The 24,180-nt window shown below is 38.0% G+C and overlaps 1 long non-coding RNA gene across 2 annotated transcripts in view; it reads left to right on the top strand.

Annotated features, from left to right (window-relative positions):
• The window catches only part of LOC109490332, a 107,541-nt gene that overhangs the window by 43,003 nt on the left and 40,358 nt on the right, over positions 1–24,180 (top strand). The window contains exon 3 of one of the 2 annotated variants that reach the window (XR_004620831.1): positions 8,303–8,443. The exons of the other annotated variant lie outside the window; for it this stretch is intronic. This is a non-coding gene — a long non-coding RNA (uncharacterized LOC109490332). Of the gene's footprint in view, positions 1–8,302; positions 8,444–24,180 lie in introns of those variants that run through there. 2 annotated transcript variants of the gene reach the window in all.

Here is a 24,180-nt window from a genome sequence, read left to right on the forward strand (position 1 = left end):
TGTAGTTGCAAGAGATGGTAAGAGCCCGAAATCAGATTGTGTAGTAAAGCTGGAGGGGGGTAAATTTGAAATGTACGCTTGTGGTTTGAATTTGGGGGTGATAAATCAAGGATGAATCCAAGATTATTATCTAAGTGATTAAATGAATAATAAAAAGGAAATTAATTCCTTTTAAGTTACTTACACAGAGCATATTTCTACACCTTGTCTAAAGGAAACAACAAAACACGTATGTCATAATAAGCAGACCGAATTGCAGAATGGCGTTTTTTTTATGGCTCTCAAATAAGTAAAAAGAGACAAACTGAATACTTACTTTATGAAAAAAACTGAAATTGCAGAAAAATTAGTCATTTTGTACAAATACATGTAAATGTATCCTTGGAAAATTGAAACTAAGACATGAATTAGGTACATTTATCCTACCAACTGTTGTCTTAATGCCGTGTTGGCAATGAAGCCAGACTGTCTAGTCTTGATTTTAGATTTCTGCTGCATTGACAAACCATAGAAAACTAAGCATACAGAGTCTTGATCCAATTTCATGATAGCTGCAGAAACCTAGCCTGAGGGTTTATTTACTATTGTTGGTGTTCACAGTTTCTGCTGATACCCCAAGTCTGGCTGAATTAGATACTATTTTAGTTGGATGGAGGGTTCCAACTATATATTATTTTTCTCTGATGAAAGGAAATTAATAGCCTTTTTTTTTTAAGAGAGAGTGACAGAGAGCATGTGCACAACTGGGGGGTGGGGAGGGAGACAGAAGGAGCGGAAGAGAATCTCCACACTGAGCATGGAGCCTGAACAGGGCTTGATCTCACAACCCTGAGATCATGACCTGAGCCAAAATCAAGAGTCAGACACTTAAGTTACTGAGCCATCCAGGTGCCCCTACTAGCCTTTATTTTTAATCTAGGTATGGCAGATATGTATTTCCTCCATTCATTATAACAACTCCAGTAATAACCCCATTATATAGATAAGGAAAAGGAAGCCAGAGACATCATAGAGCAAGAAATGAAGGAAAGGAGATTTGAACTAGTTTTCCCAGAATGTGTGCAAATGTCCTTCCAACAGTGCCTGATATAACCCATAGTGTTCTAATCACTGGACAGAAAGAAAGAATATGGCACCAATTATCTTCAGTCACTATTTATTATAATTTATCACTCAGCTTCCCCACCCCTTTTTTTCTTTTTCGTAGACAAATAAACTTGCTTAAGTTAAGGGGAACATGGATAGGCACTAAAACTTATTCAGTGCTCACCACGGGCCTCACACATTAATCAGAAAGTGGAAGAGGCAAAGGTTTTAACCCATGTTGACTTGTGTTTGACTCCAAGTACTCCTTGTGTGACTCTAGGCAGTCGTTTAAACTCTATACCCCTCATTTTCATAAAATCGAGTTTTATAGGGGCGCCTGGGTGGCTTTCCTTAAGCGTCTGCCTTCGGCTCAGGGCATGATCCCGGCGTTATGGGATTATGGGATCGAGCACCACATCAGGCTCCTCTGCTATGAGCCTGCTTCTTCCTCTCCCACTCCCCCTGCTTGTGTTCCCTCTCTCGCTGGCTGTCTCTATCTCGGTCAAATAAATAAATAAAATTAAAAAAAATTTTTTTTAAAAATCGAGGTTTGTAAAGACTAAACGCATTGTTCCAAAAACATTGCATAAAATAGGTAGCTCCTCTTCTATCTCTAACCATTTCACACATCTAAGTCTACAAAACAATTTAATGAGGTCATTTAAAAATTTAAACATTAAGTGAGACAGAAACAAAAGCAACATTATATTATTAGAATGAAGCAGAAGCAAATTTAAATTTCATATTAATTCCAAAAAGTATTCTTTTGCTACTGTAATATGAATTAGAACGTATTTATTAAGAGTGGTAGCTTATATTAAGCACTTTGCTTAATATTTTTTGTATATATTTTTAATTCTAAAAACAAACTTTTAGGTAAGTAGGATTTCTGTCCCTTTTGTATAAATGAGAGAACCAATTTTTAGAGAGTTAATGACCTACCCAAGGTCACACATTAAGAAAATAACGAGCAATTCAGCACTCTAAACACCATTAAATAGATATGTGCTTTAAAATAGATATCTTCTGGGGCACCTGGCTGGCTCAGTCAGTAGAGCATGCAACTCTTGATCTTTGAGATTGTGAGTTCAAATCCCACGCTGGGTGTAGAGATCACTTTAAAAAATCTTTAAAATATATATCTTCTGTAATCAACCTGTTTGATCAATTCATATTTCACAAGTGATTGTGACCATATGTTTGGGCCAGTCCAGAGTATTAGTTGCACACATCATGCACTGATTCCAACCCACTAAAGCAGCAAAAGAAATGTATAGAAAGACTGTTGAGTAATTTGCAGTCTCAATGGGAAAGCGGAAGACAGGGAAAATCATCAATAATGTGACAGGCAGACCAACATCCCCAGTCAAAGATCATAAAACCAGTTCAGTGAGGACACCAGTGCTGTGAGCACTGAGCCCTGCTCACACAGGTAGGGCCTCAGCTCCCTCCTGCCCTGCACACCAGGCTGCCAGTGCGGCACTCTTCCTCTGAACCCAGGGAAAGTGTGTCTCACCTCTGGAGTTGCCACTGCTGTCCTTCATACTGATTCTCAATGAGCCTCTGGCCAGCTTTAGGGGAGATTGGCAAAGTAACTATCAGGCAATTTCAAATTTTATTATTTGAAGTGTCTTTGCTTCCCTCCATCCTCAAACAGAAGAAGAGGGCTAAGGTTCTGAGAAGTAGCCCCTCCCCACAAAAAGACAAATATCTTCTCCACTGCACAAGTAGAAATGATCAGGCAACTCAACTTCTTTATTTTACATTTGTGCTTATCAGGTTTTTTTTGTAATATATCTGTGTCTTGAGCTTTTTTCTTTTTAAGGCTGAGTTAATAATGAATGTTCAACATCATTTTGTAATGTGCATTTTTAATTGACCTTGTGTACATTATGCTTTGTTTTTCGTGGCTTGTTTTTTTTTTTTAATATAACCTGAGAATTTTGGAAAACTTAATGACTCAGTAACAACTGATCCAAAAATATTGCTAAGTAATATGCATAAGGCAATTATGTTATATATTAGTCAGCGAAGTGACTCATGAGATTCTAAAAATTTAAGAACAAAAGAATCACTAAAAGTTGGTCATCTTATCCCAACACCATCATTTTTTAAATAAGCAGAAAAAAGCCCAGAGACGTAACTTTTTTTTCCCTAAATCCTATAGCTAGATAGGGATAAAACAAGAAGTTTATTTGTCTTTGTATGTAACATTATGCCTGTCACAGTAAGCACTTCTTGAATTAGACTGACGTGAGCCAAGTTTCCATGACTCTCCAGTCTTTCCATTCTGGATGGTATAGTTCTTTCAGTTCTCTCACCTGTTTATGTTCTTGACAGCCAGCAGCATAGACTGAAGTGGCGTAATTAAGATAACATCTGTATTGCGAACACAATTCAGTTTAAACCAGTCCCACATAGTTTCCAGCTCTTGAATTTACATATGTATCCAGAACACCTAGTTATTATTTCCATAACATATTATACTTTTGGCCTATTTAGTTGAATACTGTTACCACAAAAACAGAAACTTAAGAGGGGGCAACCACCTAGCACATTTCCAGGAACGATGTTTTACTTTTGTAAGTACAGTCTGCGAAATCATAAAGCTGCTGTCGAGAATTATGGGGAGCAGCTGCCATCATCTGTAGGCAAGTCTCCTGAGGGGAAAAACCAAGACCTGCAGTTCCCTCAGAGGAGAATGGATCTTCTTGTGGCACTTAGGCTTTCTCCGGATTATTGACCATAGCAGCAGATCATTTATTTAAAATGTGGTAACGCATTTACCAACTATTAGAGAGCAAATACAGGTTGTTTTATAACTTGAGGCAGCCTTTTGCAGCCAGGTGGTTCCCAGTCCCTCCATTTTTGTGTCACCAGCACACCCTGAACAGAAGACAGAATTTCCTCGTTGTCTGATTGCACTGACTGGGTCAGTTTTTGGAAACACTGGAATACTCCTTATTTAAGATTGAAATCGAGCAAAACGCTCAAGAGAAGCAAACATTTTGTTTTTACTGTAGTCTCTCACACGCACGAAACTTGTTTGTCGTATCCTTTCACTCTAAAGGAATTCGTTCCTTCTTGTTAACGCAAGTAAATGTCACAATACACATCAGAATGAGCTGGATGATGCGAGGGAGGCGAGGTGAAGCGGAGGGGTTCGTTGGCAACCCTGGGAGTTCCCTGGATGAAATCTGAGGCTGACTGTACCCAGAGAGCTAGGCGAGCTGGGAGAAAGAGGCAGGCGGCTCCAGACTAGCCGGTGGCACTTGCAACAAATAAGATACTTACATACAAGGCTTGTCTGGAGCGGCTGCAAGATGACGAGATCTCCACACCCATCCTTCAGATCTTAAACATTTACAGAGAGGCCTTAATTGGGCTCAATCGTTTATTCAGTCCAGATGTCCCAGTAACAGTTTACCCACAAAACAATGTCTTTGAGGGACACCTGGGTGGCTCAGTTGGTTAAGGGTCTACCTTCTGCTCATGTCATATCCCAGGGTCCTGGGATTGAGCCCTGCCTCAGGCTCTCTTTCAGTGGGGAGCCTGCTTCTCCCTCTGCCTGTCATTTCGCCTGTTTGTGCTCTCTCTCTCTCTCTCTCTCTCTGTGTCACATAAATGAATAAAATCTTTAAAAAAATGTCCTTGAAACAGCTCCTAATGTGGGAATGGGGGGGGCGGGGGCGGTGTGGAAGGTACATTCCAAGGTCAGGAGAGAGGGTGAAAACCCCTGATTGACTGGTCCCAGCCACGGGGTCAACCAAAAGTCATGTCTTCCTGATGAGGTTGGCTGGAAGGTGTGTGGGAAAGTAGAAAAGTATCAAGGCCACTTCAGAGGAACAAAATGTGTACCATTTCTTAGCAGTACATCTAAATGATCCTAAAATGATTTGAGAGGCAATGTCCTGTATCAAGCAGGCCCTGGACTTGGGTAAACAGAGAAAAGTTTATTCTCCCTTCAGAGTGTAACACCATGTAACATCCCGACAATGGACTAAGAAGCTGTTCTAATCAAGGTGTTAATGAAGCCTCAGGCAAATCTGGCTGCTGGGGATATTTGAAACTTTGGTTTACTCTACGCTATTAGCAGGCTGTGTTAAGTAAAACCACTTCTATGAAAGTGTCTCTAGACAGCACAAAAGACAAAAAAAGTGAGAAAGGAGAATTATGCTTCATTCTGGACATCTGGGAAAGTCTGCCTAGGCAAAGGGGCTCAGATACTAAAACCCTTGACAGGTAGGTTTATTTCCTTAATCAAAGATAAGTGCCAGAAGCTTGCTTAGATTACCAAAATTCTTTGTTCTAAATCTGTATCTATCAAGCAAGCCTTTGATTACAATTTAACTTCCCACGTACCTTCCCAGAGGGCAGAGAACATAACCGATCTGTGAACATTTGAAGAAATGTAACTGTTTTATTTGTCATGACCTAATGCTTGAGTTGTTTTGAAACAGCTTCAGTGAAACATGATTCATATACCATTTAACCATTCACATACCGTTTAACCATTCAGTTCAACCATTGAAAATGGATAATTCAATGTTGTTGCTATTGTTGTTTTGCATATTCATAGAGTTGTTCAACCATTACCAAAATAAAATTTGGATTTTCTACCACTCATATCACCCCCAAAAGAAAACTCATTGCCATTAGCCATCACTGTCCGTTGTTTTTGTTTTGTTTTGTTTTGCTTTAGGATTTTTTTTCCAGTTTTATAGAGGTATAATTGACATATAATATTGTGTACACTTAAGGTATACATGTAATGATTTGATACACATGTATATTACAAAATGTTTACTAATAATAAAGTTAGTTAACACATCCTTCACCCCATATTAATTACCATTTTTGTTGTTATAGTGAAAACATTTAAGATCTACTTAACTGTAACTGTAGCAAGTTTCAAGAATGCAATACAGTATTGTTAACTCTAATCACCACACTGTACATTAGATGCCTAGAACTTATTCATCTTGTAACTGAAAAGTTTGTATCCTTTAACCAACATCTAATTGTCCCCATTCATCAGTTGATACACATTTGGGTTGTTTCCACTTTTCAGCTATAGTGACGAAGGGTTCTATGAATATTCATATACAAGTTTTGGTTTGAATATATGTTTTCAATTTTTGGGGGTATATACCTAGGAGTGGAACTACTGGGACATATGGCAACCCTATGTTTAACATTTTAAGGAAATGCCAAACCAATTTCCAAAGTGACTGTACCATTTTACATTTCCACCAGTAATATATGAGGGTTCCAATTTCTCCACATCCTTTTCAATATTTGATAAAGTGTGTGTGTGTGTGTACTTGTCAAAAGTGTCTGTTTTTTTTTTTTATTATAGCCATCTTAGTGGTTGTGAAGTGGTATCTTATTGTGGTTTGTGCTTATTGGCCATTTGTATATCCTTTTTGGGGGGAAATGTCCATTTAGATCCTTTGTCCATTTTTAATTGGGTTATTTGTCTTTTTATTTTTGAGTTGCAAAAGTTCTTTGTATATTCTGGATATAAATCTCTTGTCAGTTATGTGATTTGAAAAACTTTTCTCCAATTATGTGGGTATTTTTTCACTTTCTTGGTGGTGTTGAATGATCCGCAGCTTTTTAAAACATAGTAGAGAGTGTCAGAATGTTCATTTTCAATAAACTGAAATGAGGAGGGAAAATACAGGTATATACTTATAAATAATGTAGACAATGTATTCATGGAGATTTGGTCCATTGTTATTGAAATACTAGGGATGAGATGTACAACTCAGCTTGGGAAGGTCAAGTGAAGCTTGGAGCAAGTGACGGCAAACTGGGACTTAAGGTAAACCAGGTGATTCAGAGATTTTAGGCATGAGCAAAAGCAAGAGAGAGGGAACCATAAGCAGTTTGATGTTGTTGGCTTATGAAAGGCAGGGAATGGCTGCAAAAAAGGATTACAAAGGGATTGGCAAAAGTCAGATACCATCGCACTGTCTGGCCAGATACTGAGTTTAAACGGTGTCCTGTTGCTGATAGACTGAAACCCCTCAAATTAAAGAACGGCATAGCTTAACTCGAAATCCAAATGCATATATACACACAAATACAAATATAAACCTGAAAAACTGCAATAAAGAACTGGCATAAATTCAACAAAAACATTAAGCTTTTTCTAAATGTAATATCTTCACCTATAAAAGTCAATTTGAAAATGACTTTAGCTAATCTACGCTGCTGTATGTGACTACAATGAATTTATTCACCTTTAATCTCTTTACAATTTTGGCGTTTCTCACATTTCTCTTCACCTTTGCCTATGTCCCTAGAAAATAAAGGCGAGCCCCTTCCCAATATTCTACATTGCTAATTTCCCACTTGTTTTAATGTCTTTAAGAGAGCATATAGTACTGTACTGATTCTGGCATTTAGTAAAAACATGGTACAAGGGCAGGTAAAATAAATCTTTGGAGCAAGATGACTAGAGGACAAAAAAAAAAAAATCAAGTGGATTTATCCTCATTCATGCTATTTCCCTAAGAGATGTCAGCAACATGATTGAGTAGGGAAGCTCTGGACCCTCCTTCCCCTCAAGAAACACACTGATTCAGAACAATTCCTGGACAAATTTCCTGTATGAAATTGCCTTGTTGAACATATATGCTCAAGACCATACATGTGTGGGCTTATTTCTGGGTCCTCTATCATGTCTGTTGATCTGTGTGTCTTTTTTATGCTTTACTGTAGCTTTGTAACATAGCTTGAAATCAGAACTGTGATACCTCCAGCTTTGTTCTTTCTCAAGACTATATGAATTTGGGGATTGAGAGAAGTGTTTCTTAAAAGCTATCTGTTATTTCTTTCAGTGCCTCTTTATCATGTTCAAGGCAACATTCATTCTCCTTAACGTATCACCCAATCCCTTGTAATCTGACTCCTGCTTCTCTCTAGTTTCAACTTCTGCTTCTGCTGGGCATCAGTACTTTTTGGGACAAATCCACCACATTGAAATCCTCCTTCAATTACTGGCTTGGCTTCAGCCCACACTATTACGTCCTTTCAAACCCTTCGATTGCCTCTTCACAAGGCTTCTCATTACTCAGCAAAATATCACTTCCTCTAAGAAGTCTAGGCTTAAGATTTAATTTAAATGCACTGGTTACATACTTTGTATCACTGCTCATGATTATGTTCTGTTGAAATCCTTTTTTTTATTTACTGTTTCTCCCATTAGATTCCTTGAAGAGAATTTCTAAGTTGTCAACCTGTGCCTTCCCAAGGCCTAACTAGTACAGTGCTAAATACATTGTTGGTGCTCAGGCAATGTATATGAACTAAGAATAAATATGCATGGATGGATGGATGAGTTATGGACCAAAAGGTAATGAAACAGAATATTTATATTAGTCCTTAAAATCTTTCATGCTCCAAAGGTGTCAATCAAGATGCCTATTTCATTTTAATATTATTGACACATAGCAGGCATACCAAGTTTATTGAATTGAAAACATTTTGAAGTTGGTAAGAGCTGTCTGAAATATAAAAGCTTTATGTTTTCATTTTTGTTTTCGTTTAGTGGATGGCATTATCAAAAAATTTACTGACCGAAAATTAGCTACTCAATCTTTCAACTGTAAGTCAAGGGATGATATTGGATTTCTTTCTCTGAAAAGTCTTTCAGAAATAAAGCAAATTATTTTTTTTATTGCAGGTAGTTGAAATATAAATTCAATTCAGTAGAAAATTGCATAATTGCTTTGACTTTTATAGATTACAATGATTATTTATATGGCATAACCATTCTGATAGTTGAATTTGTGTGTGTGCATGCTAAAATGGGTGACAAAAGAGTAAAAGTTACTACTTGCATATCTGTCTTCCTATCTGATGATTCTGATTTAATATTATGCTCAAGAACACTCTATATTTTTATATAAGATTGTCTGGTTTCTTCTGTAATGTTACTATTAGCATATGGCATGAGAATAATATATTTTCATATAGAGAACACTTGTGAATAATAGAGATAATGCAATTTATATATTAATTAAGTAGAAACCTTTAAAAGTTTTTACCTCTTAATTAGAATTAATCATGGTTATGAGTTTTGGCCCATATAATTGAAGTATTTATGATAAAAAATAAAGTGTGGTAAGATCCCTGTCAAATTCTAATATTATAGTAAAACAAAACAAATACAAAGTATAGTAAGACAGATTCCTTTTTTTGAGATTTATAGATTTTCATGACACTGGAGGATATCCATTATGATTAATATTAATTAACATTTTAAATATTTTACATTATTGTACTCTTTTAAGTCATCTAGATATATGGTTAGTAACCTCTTTTTAAAAAGTGGAAATTTGGGATGCCTGGGTGGCTCAGTCAGTTAAGCGTCTGCCTTTTGGCTCAGGTTATGATCCCAGGGTCCTGGGATCGAGTCCCACATCAGGGTCCCTGCTTGCTGGGGAGCCTGCTTCTCCCTCTGCCTGCTGCTCCCTCCTGCTTGTGCTCTGTCTCTCTCTCTCTCTGACAAATAAATAAATCTTAAAAAAAAAAGAAAAAGAAAAAGTAGAAATTTGTAAATAATCCTTTGACCAGGAATGTGATTTCCCCCCACAACTCTACTTGATGAACTCATGTGAGTGCAGTGCTATCTCTGTAGTCAATGAAAGTGATGAGCTAGCATCCAGATAATGGATCTCAAAAGTGATGAGATAGACCCCCTAACGGTAAGACTCAACTCCACTGATCAGCTTATTCTTCCCTGAAAAATAGGTGTTGCAGCATAGACTCATTCAGCTTTAGCAACTTTAGAGAATTAAATCAGGTCTCAGTTATAGATGCATTTTCCCTATGATATAGGACTTAAAAAACACCCTGCCAAATTGGGTAATACTGCTAACATATCCTTAATCACAGGTCTGATGTGTTAAACTTTCATAAGAAACGTGAAAGACTGACAGAAACCGATACAAAGAGGTAACTTGTATTGCGTTGGGCAGGGAACTGACCACATGCGAGTGGAGCTTTTGTAGGATATGGAACATCAACTGTCCGTTCGTTGTGGTGGTTTGTTTGCAGGAGAGATACTTAGTTTGCGAATATTTAAATACTATATAATCTTTCTAAGTTTGAGTGATAATAGTTTTATTTTCCCTTCTGCCCTTCTGCTTTACCTCCCTAATTATTCTTCCTTACCATCCTTTTCTCCTTCCATCTTTATCCCGTGTTCTCTACCATGTCCCATTCCGGCTTCTTTTTCTATTTTTCCTTGTAATCTTGCTCTGCACACGCGACTTTTCCAGAGCCAATTTGTTTCCCAGAATGGAAGGGACGGTTTATCTCCGAGAGAGGAACTTTGCCCCGTGGAGCAGTTCTGGTCAGATAAGCAGCCAGCTGCTGATTGGACAGGACGAGGCTGGCGGTGTTCCCTCCTGGATGAAACAGCAGCGGGAGCAGAGCCACCTGATACCGGGCAGGGAGCCGTGGCCGCGCTGGTGGTAGGGAATGTTTGAGGGTAGGACAAACATTTCATCGACTCTAAACCTAAATATGTTCTGCTTGACTTGGTCATATTGTCACAGGTTTCTCTCTTTGGCTGCTATTCAAAATATTCCTAATGGATTTACAATGGCAGCTGAACAAGGGCTATCTCATGTATCTGAATTTTGAAAACATAAATCTTCCTCAGCAGGTTGTTGTGAAATACCCCCTCTGTTATCCGCAAGCCTCCCACAGTGTCCTATTACCTTGTGGACAAATGGCTCAGAATTCGATTTAATATATTTTTAACATTTCATAATCAATAGGACTTTTCATAATGATAAGTTAAACACTAGTGGTTCATTTTGTTTAGGTACAAAACAGGCATTTAATTAAGGAATTATTTGTGTAGCTCCTTGCCAACGAATACGATGCTTCTGACCTGCTGCTGTGTGCAGTTGCGGCCAATCTGCTGATCGGCGACCCTTGCTCATCACATCACTGTTGGCATACATAACTAGCTTGACGACTGAGGCCAGTGCCTCTCTTCTGACTGCCTTTTATGCTTGTTCTTTCATGTTCCCTATGGGATTAGGCTTTTGCCATATGCAAACGAGGCCAAAGAAAAGGTCCAGGATTTTGTAAGGGGGGATTTTCCGAGAAAAGGCTATATTCCTAGGCAAATTGTTAAAATGATTCGGATAGATCAGTAGTTTCCAAATTTGAGAGTGCATAAGAATCACCTAGAGGGTTTACTAAAATACAGATAACTGGGCTCTACCCACAGTTTTTGAATCAATCGGTCTGAGTAAGGGGCCAAGGATTTGCCTTTGTAATGCCTTCCCAGGTGATGTTCACGCTGCTGACCCAGGGCCCCACTTCAAGAATGCCTAGAACGGTTGAGTGGATTATCCTATAGATGCCTCCACAGGTGTACCTGATGCTCCGGTCAGTGCATATTCGGCTGCAACAATGATTAACATTCGGAATCTTGCCATTGCTCATCAGCCCTTCTCAGCATAATTTTATAATTAGAGGGCATGCTTCAGGACGATGTATACATTCAGAATCCATTCTCATCCTCCCATTTCCCTGCCATTTTTTTTTTAAGATTTTATTTATTTATTTGACAGAGATAGAGACAGCCAGTGAGAGAGGGAACACAAGCAGGGGGAGTGGGAGAGGAAGAAGCAGGCTCATAGCGGAAGAGCCTGATGTGGGGCTCGATCCCACAACGTCGGGATCACGCCCTGAGCTGAACAGACGCTTAACGACTGAGCCACCCAGGCGCCCCTCCCTGCCATTTCTGAGATGCTTCACAGTGATTCATTTCCTTCAGACAATACGCTGTGTATGACTTTTTTCTCAGAGGAAAACAGTTATGTCCTTTGAAGATGGACTAGTCTGTAAGAACTTATTAGTAGTTCTGTTTCTTTTAAATGTTGAGCTGGGCACTTAGGACTAATCAAAGCGTTTGAGTAAATGGGGGTCACATGTTATTATCTCAGTTCTGCTCATTGAGGTTGGGTGACATTAGAGATTCTGATTTTAAGTTTGGCTTGTAGCTGGAAGTCTCTGTTGTCTGACTGTAGGCCAATGTGTAAAAAGATACATTGATTTTCTTAATCTTTTTTATCTCCCTGTCTAGTCTTGAGAAGGTCTAATAAAGTCACTTCCTTTACTTTGAAGTTCTTGATGAGGATGTTTGCAGCAGATGTGATCTATCTCACAATGTTGGTATTTGACAATTTTGAGTTATATCCTAGGCACCTGCCATTTTGTTAAAATAATTAATTATGGACTACATGTTCTTTGGAGAGTGCTACTGCCAGGACAATGGAATGGATGAAAATCTCTCTTGAAGGCTTTGGGGGGGGGGATAATTTTGAAGTGCCAAAAATACTTAGATTTCAAGTTCCTTCCTTCTTAATGAACACATCCACAGATCTTAACTACATTTTACCTTCAACATTCACACTTAATCTATTTATTAAACACTGATATTACCATAACCTTGAGGAAAGGAAATGAGATAATATAAGATAATGTATCTCAGCATTTCCCAAAGTGTGATCCTTGGAAAATTAGTGTTTTACAAATAGTTTTGTCATCAAAGAACTTTGGGAAATTTGGAACAAATAAAACCAACTTCCTCCTCAATCAGGGTCATAACACACATAAACAAAATAAAGTCCCCAGAACATGCTGCAGGGAAAAAAAAATAGTATCTTAAAATCAAAACCATATTGTTTAACCTCAGATTCTTTAGATTTGTTTAAACAAAACTCTCTTTTCTATCATGAGAGAAAGATGTCCTTTGAAACCAATGTTTTAACAAATACTACTTTAGAAAACGCTGATAGGTTATGTTTGAAAACAAGACTAGAGACTGAACAGAAGAAAAAATTATTAAGCACCTCTAGTACAAACCACAGACACACACACACATGCACACACACACACACACATGCACACACACTTGCATTTGATTGTCAAGCACCCCCTCTAGTTAGGCATTATTATCATCACTTTGCAGATGATAACACTACAGAATAGAGAGATTAATAATTTAATCTATGGTTTCCACAAGTGCCATCCCACCTAATCATTCACAGGAAATGAAGCACAGGGCTCAAGTACTTGGAAGGCGGGCTGATCCCTTGCTTGGGGCACTTTCAACATATAACCACTAACATGGCAAAAGGTTATTTTCAGAAGAATTCTGTAATACTATTATGTATGCAGTATTGAACTAATTGTCATGAAAAACTAATTTTTAAATCTCCTTCTACTTATTTTATAGATTGGAACTTACTTTTATTTTGTATTTCATAAGGGGCTCCCCCAAACCTTTGCAGTGTCTGGGATCTCTGAAGTTCTCATTCTGTCTTTGCTGTTCCTCTTTCAAAATTTCAATTTCAAGTGCGCATTCTTAAATTACTAACTCCTATCCATCCATGTCACTTACACTAAGCATCATTCCAAAATATCTTATCCTTATTATACAAGACAGATGTTTTCTGTCTTCTCTTTCTTAACACTAGAGAAAAAATGTCTACTCTAAACAGAGACAAACCCAACCCTTCCACTCCACATCTGTTATTATTAATTTTATGTGTCAACCTGACTGGACCATGGGCTGTCCAGATTAAACGTTATTTCTGGGTATGTCTATGAGGGGTTTTGTGGATGAGATTAGCATTTGATTCCATGGAGTCAATAAAGCAGATCACCCTCTCCAATGTGGGTTGGGATCCTCTAACTCACTGAGGGCCTGAATAGAACAAAAATGGAGGGAGGGAGGATTTGTCCCCTTCCTGCCTGCCTCTTGAGTGGAGACGTTTGTATTCTCCTGCTCTTGGGCTGGGATTTACACCACTGTCTTCTCTGGTCCTCAGGCCTTTAGACTCAGGCTGGAGTTACACCACCAGCTTTTCTCCAGCTGTGAGGTGGGGCTTTTCTGCTTCCATAAGTGCTTCAGCCAGAGTGGGTGGAGGGAAGGAGAGATAGGGAGAGGGGGAGGGAGTGAGGGAGAGATTAAGGTTGAGATTTAGACTTTAATATTGATATCCTTTTGGTTCTGTTTCTCTGGAGAACCCTGATCAATACAGCATCCCATTGTCTGTCACTCTCAAGAATTTTAATGAGGCTGTCCCCTCCCCCTGCTTTCTATTACAACATCTGTTTCTACCACTCAGATTGTTTTCTTCAGTATACAAAATGCATGATCAAATCCTATGAAAACAAGGGATGATCATTTTGACCTCTTCCCTTTCTATGATCCAATGCTCTGCTCATTTTTATATCAAAATTTCTCCAGTGATGTAGAATTCCTATTTTACTTTGTGAAATCACCCATTCACTTCCAATCATGTTATTTTTACATATGTGCTTTTCCCCAGCGAACTTCCCCTTGTCAAAATCACAGATGACTTCCACAGTACCAGAGCCACTAGTTACTTTACCTCTCATCACACTCTGCTCTCAGCTTCATCTCTTAGCTTTGTTGATATTACAGTTTCCTAATTTTCTCGCATTGACAGCTCCTTCTTCGGTCCCATGCTCTTTGTTCTTTTAACTGACTTCTGTTAGAGTGGTCCAGGGTTGGGGCTGTGTCAGTGGCTGTTTTCTGCTTATACTCTCTTTCTAGGTTTTCTTATCTATTCGGTATTTTTGCTAATGGATTCCAACTTTGTCTCTTGAGCTATATGACCTGTCCCCCTGAGTTCCAGGAGTCCAAAGCCATATATCCAACAGCCTATTGAGAGCTTCAGTTATAAGTCTAATAGAAATCTTAAAGTTATCAAGGTCAAACCAAGAATCTACAAAACTACTTCTCCCCATTTTCTCCATCGCAATTAATGACATAAGCATCCATCATTTGCTTACACACAGAGTTTTACACTGATTCTTTTCTTTTCCTCAGCACTGGTCCCATCCAGTTTCTCAGAAATCCCTATCTGTTTTACTTTTGAAATATTCTTTGCACCTGTCTTCATGTCTTCTTTATCACTGTCACCGCCTAAGCTAGGTCACAATCTCTTCCTTGGAATACTGCAATCGTCTTCTCCTTTGATTATTCTAATTCCACTCATCCTTCAGCTCTCCGAGGTCCTTTCTGAGCATATCACCATTCTAAGTTAGTCTTAGAGCAACCTAAGTAAGATCATGTGACCACTATACTCAAAATTTATAATTTTCTTTGTTGTTCAAATAAATTTCAAATTCCTTATCATGGCCTCCAATGAAAGACCTATATAATGTGGCCCTTATCTATTTACATCATCTTATTTCAAACAATTCTGCTCCTCACTTAGAATGCTGTAACCACGCTAATCTTTTCTCAGGTTTTCAAAGAAGCCAAACTCATTTTTTTTTTTTTTTTAAAGATTTTATTTATTTATTCGACAGAGATAGAGACAGCCAGCGACAGAGGGAACACAAGCAGGGGGAGTGGGAGAGGAAGAAGCAGGCTCATAGCGGAGGAGCCTGATGTGGGGCTTGATCCCATAATGCCGGGATCACGCCCTGAGCCGAAGGCAGACACTTAACCGCTGTGCCACCCAGGCGCCCCCAAACTCAATTCTTCATTAATCTCTTTGGGATGGCTCTTCCCTCAGCCTGAGATGCTTTCCTAGCACTCTTTGCATAACCAACTCCATCTAATTCAGGTCTCAGCTCAGTTGGGTCCCCTTCAGAGAGAGCTTCTATGACTACCTTATCTATCCCCCAGTTAACTTTCAGCATATCAATGTATTTTTTGTAGATTATCACTTGTTGAAATTATTCTATAAACTTACTTTCATTTGTATTTTTTTTTGTGTCCCTCATTGAAGTGTGTGCTACACTCTGGTTTGTTAGTTTATCTGGTTGCATACTTTGCCCTGTATGAAAGCAAATTATGAAAGAATAGCTAGTTATTGAAAGGCAAGATATAAAGTGCTTTCAAAACACAAATTGCATTATAGATACATAAAAATAATGTACAGCAAAGAATTCTGCTCTCTGATGGGAAGAGTTGATTGTGTAAGGTCATTAAAAAGTAACTCAAAGTCCATTACATTAACAAAAGAAGAAAATTCCATTAGGCTTGGGCTGAGAGGTTGGCTATTAATTAAGCACCGCAGTGCTTGCCTGTGTACATAGTCCTTAGAAACCCATGTAAAAATTCCCTTGAAGTAAGTCAGTGTAGACTGATCTTTGGCGTATAATAAATAAGACTTTTACCTAACGACATAATGGAGCTGGCTTATGATTATGAGTGGATGTTAAAACATTAGAAGAAAGATTGATATGAAACTTTTTAATGGGAGATGTAGGCTATTACATTTAGCTATTATTAACCTAAACATTCACATCTATGTTAACATTACTAAAAGAGGAATATGATGGGGAAAAAACAAACAGAAAAAATAACCTCCACAAAACAAAAACAAAGAGAACAGATCAAATCAAGCCTCTAGATATAACTACCAGCTAACAGAAATATGTGGGGATAGAGGAACATGTGAAATTATACCACAAGGATACAGGTAGGCATGTCTAAAATACAGGGCATTCTGTAGCACAAATGATGTATTTTTTTCTAATTGGAAAATATTCCATCCTTTTGATTCTGAGACTTTTGGAAGAAGGGAGAAGTTAAGGAGGGTAAATAGTTAGGATACCAGAATCCTCATTCTTCATCCTCTCTTTTCTTTTTAGAGGTTGACCAGTAAGAGGGCAGTGTAAGAAGAACACTTTTCAGAAATATTCAGATAGGTATGAAACTGTTCCAGAACACCAATATGAGTGGCACACTTTCCTTAGCTTGTGAAAGGCTTTAAATTTCTTGGGAAAAGCCTCAAAAATATCCATTTCTAATGTAGCTTGGGGTGATGGTACAGGAGCATTCATGGAAGCATTAAGGTGTGATTCTAGCTGCAGGGACTCAAGGGCTGATTTGATAAGGTGGCACAGAGATCTGGATTTGGGAATTAAGGGCAACCACAGGTAGAGATCTAATCTAGAAGTGAGCACCAGCACAAATAGCCAAAAGAGACCAGATTAAACACAGTGATCATCAATTCTGGGAGCGTAGTACTCTAGGCATTGATAGCATTGATTCAGCCAATTCATTTTTTTCAACGAGTTCAATTATTTATTTAGTTAAGTAATTTAATTAACAAATATATACTGATAGTCTACTGTTTCAGAAACTTTTTTTTTCTTTTCTCAAGTAGCTTAAATTACAGTAGGGTGAGAAGAAAGAGTAATTAATGTGAGAATGAATGATTGAAAAGCAAATAAATAAATAAGAAAACTTCAAATGTGAGTTGGTGGAGTGTGGATAAGCTTTTTAGATTAGATACTGAGCAAAGACTTCTCTGAGGAGGTAACATTTAAGCTAAATCACTGGGTATTTGCATGATAAGGAAAAGACAGATATCTGAATGTTTTGTTATTGTTGTTTTTTTAAGATTTTATTTATTTATTTGACAGAGAGAGACAGCAAGAGAGGGAGCACAAGAAGGGGAGTGTGAGTGGGAGAAGCAGGCTTCCTGCCCGAGCAGGGAGCCCAATGCTGGGCTGGATCCCAGGACTCTGGGATCATGACCTGAGCCGAAGGCGGACGCTTAATGGCTGAGCCACCCAGGCAACCGGACAGATATCTGAATGTTAAGGATATGTAAATTCCAGGTAAAAGTAAGAGCAAATTCAGAAGTCTAGGATGGAAATCACCTTAAGATTTTTAAGGAATCAAGACAGGGTCATCAGTGAATTTGGATGACAGAAGAATGACACTAGCTGAGTTGACAAAGTAGCCAGGGAAGTAAATTTAAACGCTTTATTAACTACTGTGAGTATAATGTAAATGTGATGGGAAGTCACTGAAGGATTTTACGCATGGTAGTGACATGATTTAAGTTTTAAAAGATCACTCAGACATCTTTGTGGAAAATAGATTGTGAGTTGCAAGAGTGGAGGCATGGAGAATAGTGATAAAACTATTACAGGAGATGAGGTTGAGAGATCAGGGTGGTTTGGAATTCAGTAGTAGTAGTAGTAAAGATAAAAGGATGGATGAAGGGGATATCAGACTAGAGTCAATTGAACTTGCCAATGTGGAGTATGGAAAGGGAACATAAGACAAATCTTAGATTCGGGGCTGGAAAATGAAATGGATGGTGGGGATAAAGTGAAGGGGGAAGACTGGGTAAGGAGCGGGTTTGAGTATAGGAAAAAAATCAGCACTTTTCTCTAGTCTGTTTTGCCTGGAGATATTTATGAGACATCCCAGTGTAGATGTCAAGAATGGAGTTTGATATACAAGCTTATATCTTGGAAGAGAAGTTGGTGTTCAAGCTTGGCAACAGAGTCTGAATGAGCCAGAAGACACTCTATGGGCCTAGATCCAGTCTTCCATGGCTGTAACCCTTTTCAGGAACTCCCCCCTCCATGAACTCTGCCCCCATCTTGGAGCTAAACAGAGGGAAGAATAGGAAATCCGAGAGATAGTGCATTTTAGCTAATGAAATTGACAAATACCTAAAGGTATTGTTTATATGTTTTTCATTAGACAAAAATTAATAAATTGGTCTAAAATTTCATTTTAATTTTAGTTTTTTTTTTCATTTGCACCTTTTTTATTCACAAATCATATCCCACCTGCCCCCAGCAGTTAATATTTATGGAGGACATATGATGTCCCAGGCTCCATGCAAACTTCTTTACATGATTATCTCATTTAGTCCTCCCAACAACCCTATAGTTGGCAAGATTATTTTCAACATTTCACAGATGAAGAGACTGAAGGTCAGGAAGATTATGTGCTATTTGGTAGGTGGTGGAGCTGGAGTTCAGAACAATGCAATCTGACTCCGGAACTCACTATTTTTTTTTTAAGATTTTATTTATTTATTCGACAGAGATAGAGGCAGCCAGCGACAGAGGGAACACAAGCAGGGGGAGTGGGAGAGGAAGAAGCAGGATCACAGCAGAGGAGCCTGACGTGGGGCTCAATCCCATAACGCCGGGATCACACCTGAGCCGAAGGCAGACGCTTAACCGCTGTGCCACCCAGGCGCCCCAGAACTCAGTATTTTTTAATTAAATAATTTTATTTCCTCAAATAACAAAATAAAATAATGTCTGTTGAAATTATCAAAGCAGATATATATAATCCAGACAAGCAATCACTAATAAATGACATGCATCAACATGATGGCTATTTGGTAAATGTTACTTTTACATAACTGTGCAAAATCAACATCCTGTGTTTAATTTTAATTTTATTTCTTGCTGGTAAGTTGGTAGAAATTCATGAATAAGATCAAATGAGTTAGAGATAAAGGATGAAAATAATTTTCCTTTCAAATTGTTTCAGGACAATTTAATTCAGTTTGGCTCATTAAGTTATTTTGATAAATAGTAATAGCCCCTACAAATATATGGAAAGGATACAAATTAAAAGCAGCCAAAAGAAGAAGCACATAGGGCAGTTTGGGAGAGTTCTAAACAAAGCTTCTGTTGTTTTTGGAATGTGTTACTCTCTCGGCATCAATGTGTGGCAATACGCATGGAGGACTGCCAACCAAGGATGTTCACCTGAACTTACGTGTCTAGAGATTTTAATGGACTTCATTATGCAGGCATGAGTGGTTGATTGATTTCCTACGTGATTGAACTCAGTCTCTAGCCCCTCCTTCCCAGAGTTCAGACTGATATGATACGTCCATGGGGCCCAGCATGAGTCACCTATCCACCTAGAATGCTCAGGTGTGGTTTGAGGGGTCCACCACAAATATGAAAGACACATCACTCAGGATATTTCAAGGGTTTGGAGACTACCTTCCAGGAGTCTGGAACAAGACCAGATCTCTCTTTGGGCAAAGCCAAATTATATGTACACAGTCTGGCACACAGTAGGCATTCAATAAGTGCTCCCTCTTCCTGGAATGCTCTTTCCAAGTAACTGGGATTATAATAAATGTCCTAGAAATCGTTCTGGTCATACTCTTAAAAAATAATTACTTTCTTTCTCAGCATCCTGCATATATCCTTTTTAAAAATTCCCATGTGAGATTATTTTGTTATAATTACAGTTTTTAACAAATTTTGGAATTTATCTTCTCTATTAGAATGTAATCCGGAGGAAAAGAATCACACTTATCTTTTTCACCATTTTACCTCTTTAGTGTCTGACACATAGTAGGAGTACAAAAATATTTTTGAATGAGTCAATTAATTAGTAAACAATTAATTAGTAGACTCTGAGACAGCATAAAGTGTCTAACACCTTAGAAATGAATTAATTTCCGATATCCTGCAGGGTGTCTGTCACATACAAGGTTCACAATTAGTGTGTGTTTAAGGACCAAAAATGAATTAAAGCCCTCTCTATTTTAAGATTCAGGTTTAGAGATATTTAGGGATTAAGATGTTACACTCTTTAGTAAAGATTATATGGAACTATTTGTACTGAATTTATTTTTTTTAGTAAATGTATTCTTCTGATTAAAATTTTCAAGTTTCCCTATATATTCAGTCACAAATTTAATCATTCGAAATGATTTTAGAATGTGGGGATCTATATCTTTATGCCTTCTGTACCACTTACTAGATGTATGATCTCAGAAGTCACCTACACTNTAATTAATTAGGAAACAATTAGTAGACTCTGAGACAGCATAAAGTGTCTAACACCTTAGAAATGAATTAATTTCTGATATCCTGCAGGGTGTCTGTCACATACAAAGTTCACAATTAGTGTGTGTTTAAGGACCAAAAATGAATTAAAGCCCTCTCTATTTTAAGATTCAGGTTTAGAGATATTTAGGGATTAAGATGTTACACTCTTTAGTAAAGATTATATGGAACTATTTGTACTGAATTTATTTTTTTTAGTAAATGTATTCTTCTGATTAAAATTTTCAAGTTTCCCTATATATTCAGTCACAAATTTAATCATTCGAAATGATTTTAGAATGTGGGGATCTATATCTTTATGCCTTCTGTACCACTTACTAGATGTATGATCTCAGAAGTCACCTACACTCTCTGAACATCAATTTGTTTTTCATTTAAGAAATAATAGCAACACTTATTCAGTATGAATGCAACAATATTTGTGAAAACAACTAGCCCAATGTTTGCTGTATAGCAAATAAATATTGAGCAAAATTTTGAAAGAATAACTCTTTCATCCTCACACCAACCAAGTTACTCTCTCTATTCCTCATGCCTTAATGGGGACTAGTGCTCTTATTCTGTAAAGACAGTCCAAAGACAAGGGCAGAATGTAGTTTTAAAAGACTAGCACAGGTGCAACCATATTCGATCTGAGTACTAACACTTTCCTTCCCATGCTGATAGGTTTTGCTAATTGATCACAGCACTCTTCCCAGCTTAGCCAGATGCAACTTCAAGATTGACGCTGCTATAAACATCGGGATGCATGTATCCCTTTGAATTACTATCTTTGTATTCCTTGGGTAAGTGCACCCTGATGTTTAAAGAAGCATTGTCTACAATAGCCAAAATATGCAAACAGCTCAAGTGTCCATTGACTGATGAATGAATAAAGAAGATGTGGTACACACACACACACATGACAGAATATTACTCACCCATAAAAAAGAACAAAATCTTGCCATTTGCAGTAACATGGATGGAGCTAGAGTATTATGCTAAGTGAAATAAGTCGGCTGGAGAAAGACAAGTACTACATGATTTCACTCATTTGTGGAATTTAAGAAACAAAACAAATGAGCAAAGGGAAAAAGAGAGAGAGAGAGGCAAATCAAGAAACTATAATTACCTATTACTCTTACCTATAGAGAGCAAACTGGTGGTTACCAGAGGGGAGGTGGGTGGGGGGATGGGTACAACAGGTGATGGGGATGAAGGAGTGCACTTGTGATGAGCACCGGGTGATGTGGGGAGGTGCTGACTCACTACACTGCACACCTGACACTAATATACACTGTATGTTAACTACTGCATTTTAAATAAAAACTTAAAAACAAAGATTGGTGCTAAAGCACATGGACTCTGGTGTTAGGATGCCTGGTTGCAAATGGCTGTTATGCCAACCTTGCAGAGTTTGAGAGTGCAGAGTAGTAGGGGTGATACTAATAATGCTAATCCTGTTTGGATAAGTTTTTACTTGGCTAAAATAATTTGTGAATTTGGGCAAAAATCTTAACCTCTTCACTTAGTTCCTCATACAGTAATAGTTCCTAGTTGATGGGATTACGTAAATTGACTTATACATGCAACCATACACACACACATGCTATGGACTGAATGTCTGTGTCCCCCTCAGATTCATATGGTAAAGGCCTAAGCCCCAAAGTGATGGTATTTGGAGGTAGGCCTTTTGGGAGGTAATTGGTTCGTGAGGGTAGAGCTCTCATGATTGGGGTTAGTGCTCTTGTAAGAAGAGACACAGACAGATGATCTCCTTCCCTTTACAATATGAAGATACAGTGAGAAGGCAGACATCTGTGAACCAGGACGAGGGTCCTCACCGAGAACCTGACCATGATGGCAACCTAATCTCAGATTTACAGCCTTCACAACTGTGAGAAGGAAGTGTTTGTTGTTTAATTCAGTCTATGGTATTCTGTTATAGCAGCCCCAACTCATCTATGTTCTCTTTATACCTTAGAGAGCTTCTCTGCTGTAGGTATGAAAACATGTTGACATATAATTATGTCCTTTCCTTTCTTTAATAACACAAATGGAAAGATGGGAAGAATGATGATGGTCATGCCCATCCAAGAAAGTCAGTCACTGAGGAATTAATCCATTCTCGGGATTTATTCCCCACAGATGGACAAGCATTCCTGGGCTATTGATGGCAGTGAATTTAACCAAGTATAGTCTAGTCACACCCATTAGACTCCTTGGAAATATGATTTCATTTTAACCTAGTGTGGAAATTAGTAGTATGGCAAAGTGGATCACAGAATGGATAAGAATTAGGTTGAGCTACAATAAATCAAACTAAAATCAGTGAAAGAATAATATAAAAAGAGCAAATTTGGTTGACAGCCCCACAGTGTGTCTTTAAATAATGGATGATTTTTTTTCCCCCTAATGCACTAGTACACAGTGCTGAAACATTTGCGAAGGGAAAGCCAAAATTGTTTTTAAGTGAAGATAATATTATGAAACAAACTCACTGCTGGGCTCAAAGAGTTTAAAATCCTCAAATAATTATCTTGTTTCTTGCATGGAATTACTTAGGAAGAAATTTCAGAGTTGAATTGTATAATTCATGATAAAGCATTCTGCACACCAGCCTTTCACATATTACTAGGCTACAGGGATATATTCATTATTATATAAACTTGCAAACATTGAGTTGCTAGCAGGTCTGTCAACACATATTTATGTGGCAGACAATGCTCAGAAACTGGAAGTAAACTGATGCACAAATAGACATAGATTCACTCTTGTAGAGGAATAAGGAGACAGCAGTTAATTGTGGGATTAAATTTAATGAGACTATAAGGAATCAAGGGAGAAGAAGACAAGGATAAGCCTTTACTTACTCTGGGATTTCCCTGAGAAGACTACATTTAAGCCAAGACCTTAAGTATGAGTGGATATAGCTAGGATAAGTAGAAAGGGGGGAGGAACACTTCAAATAGAAATAGCAGCACAAAGGCCCTGAGGCAGGTAAGATCATGGTTTGTTCAAGGAACTGAGCAATTCCCAGCAATGGCAGGGTATTGAGAACCAAGTGGTGTGAAACTAGGATCATAAATTTTGTAGATAACAAAGTACACATACTTCATAACCCTTGTTTCAGTTTTGGTTCTTCACTGTATACAATTGATGTGATAATAGTTTACTACCTAAAAGCTAATATAAAAATCCTAGTAGGCCTAAAAATATCCTTGTTTGAAATAAAAATGCAAAACAGAACTTTGAAAAGTTCTTAGAGTAGAAGACAAGTCTCCCCACTACCCCAGGAACCTATGTATTGGTTGGAGCCAAGGCTTAAAAGCTTAATATTTGCCAGAGCTTAATATTTTCAGGTTCCACACCAAGTGTTCAAATGGACACTTACATACCATATGTCTAGAGATTTAAAAATCGTCAATTAAACTAACAAATTGGTAAATAATCTGC

This window comes from Ailuropoda melanoleuca, chromosome 15 (genome assembly GCF_002007445.2).
Source record: "Ailuropoda melanoleuca isolate Jingjing chromosome 15, ASM200744v2, whole genome shotgun sequence".
NCBI lineage: Eukaryota > Metazoa > Chordata > Mammalia > Carnivora > Ursidae > Ailuropoda > Ailuropoda melanoleuca.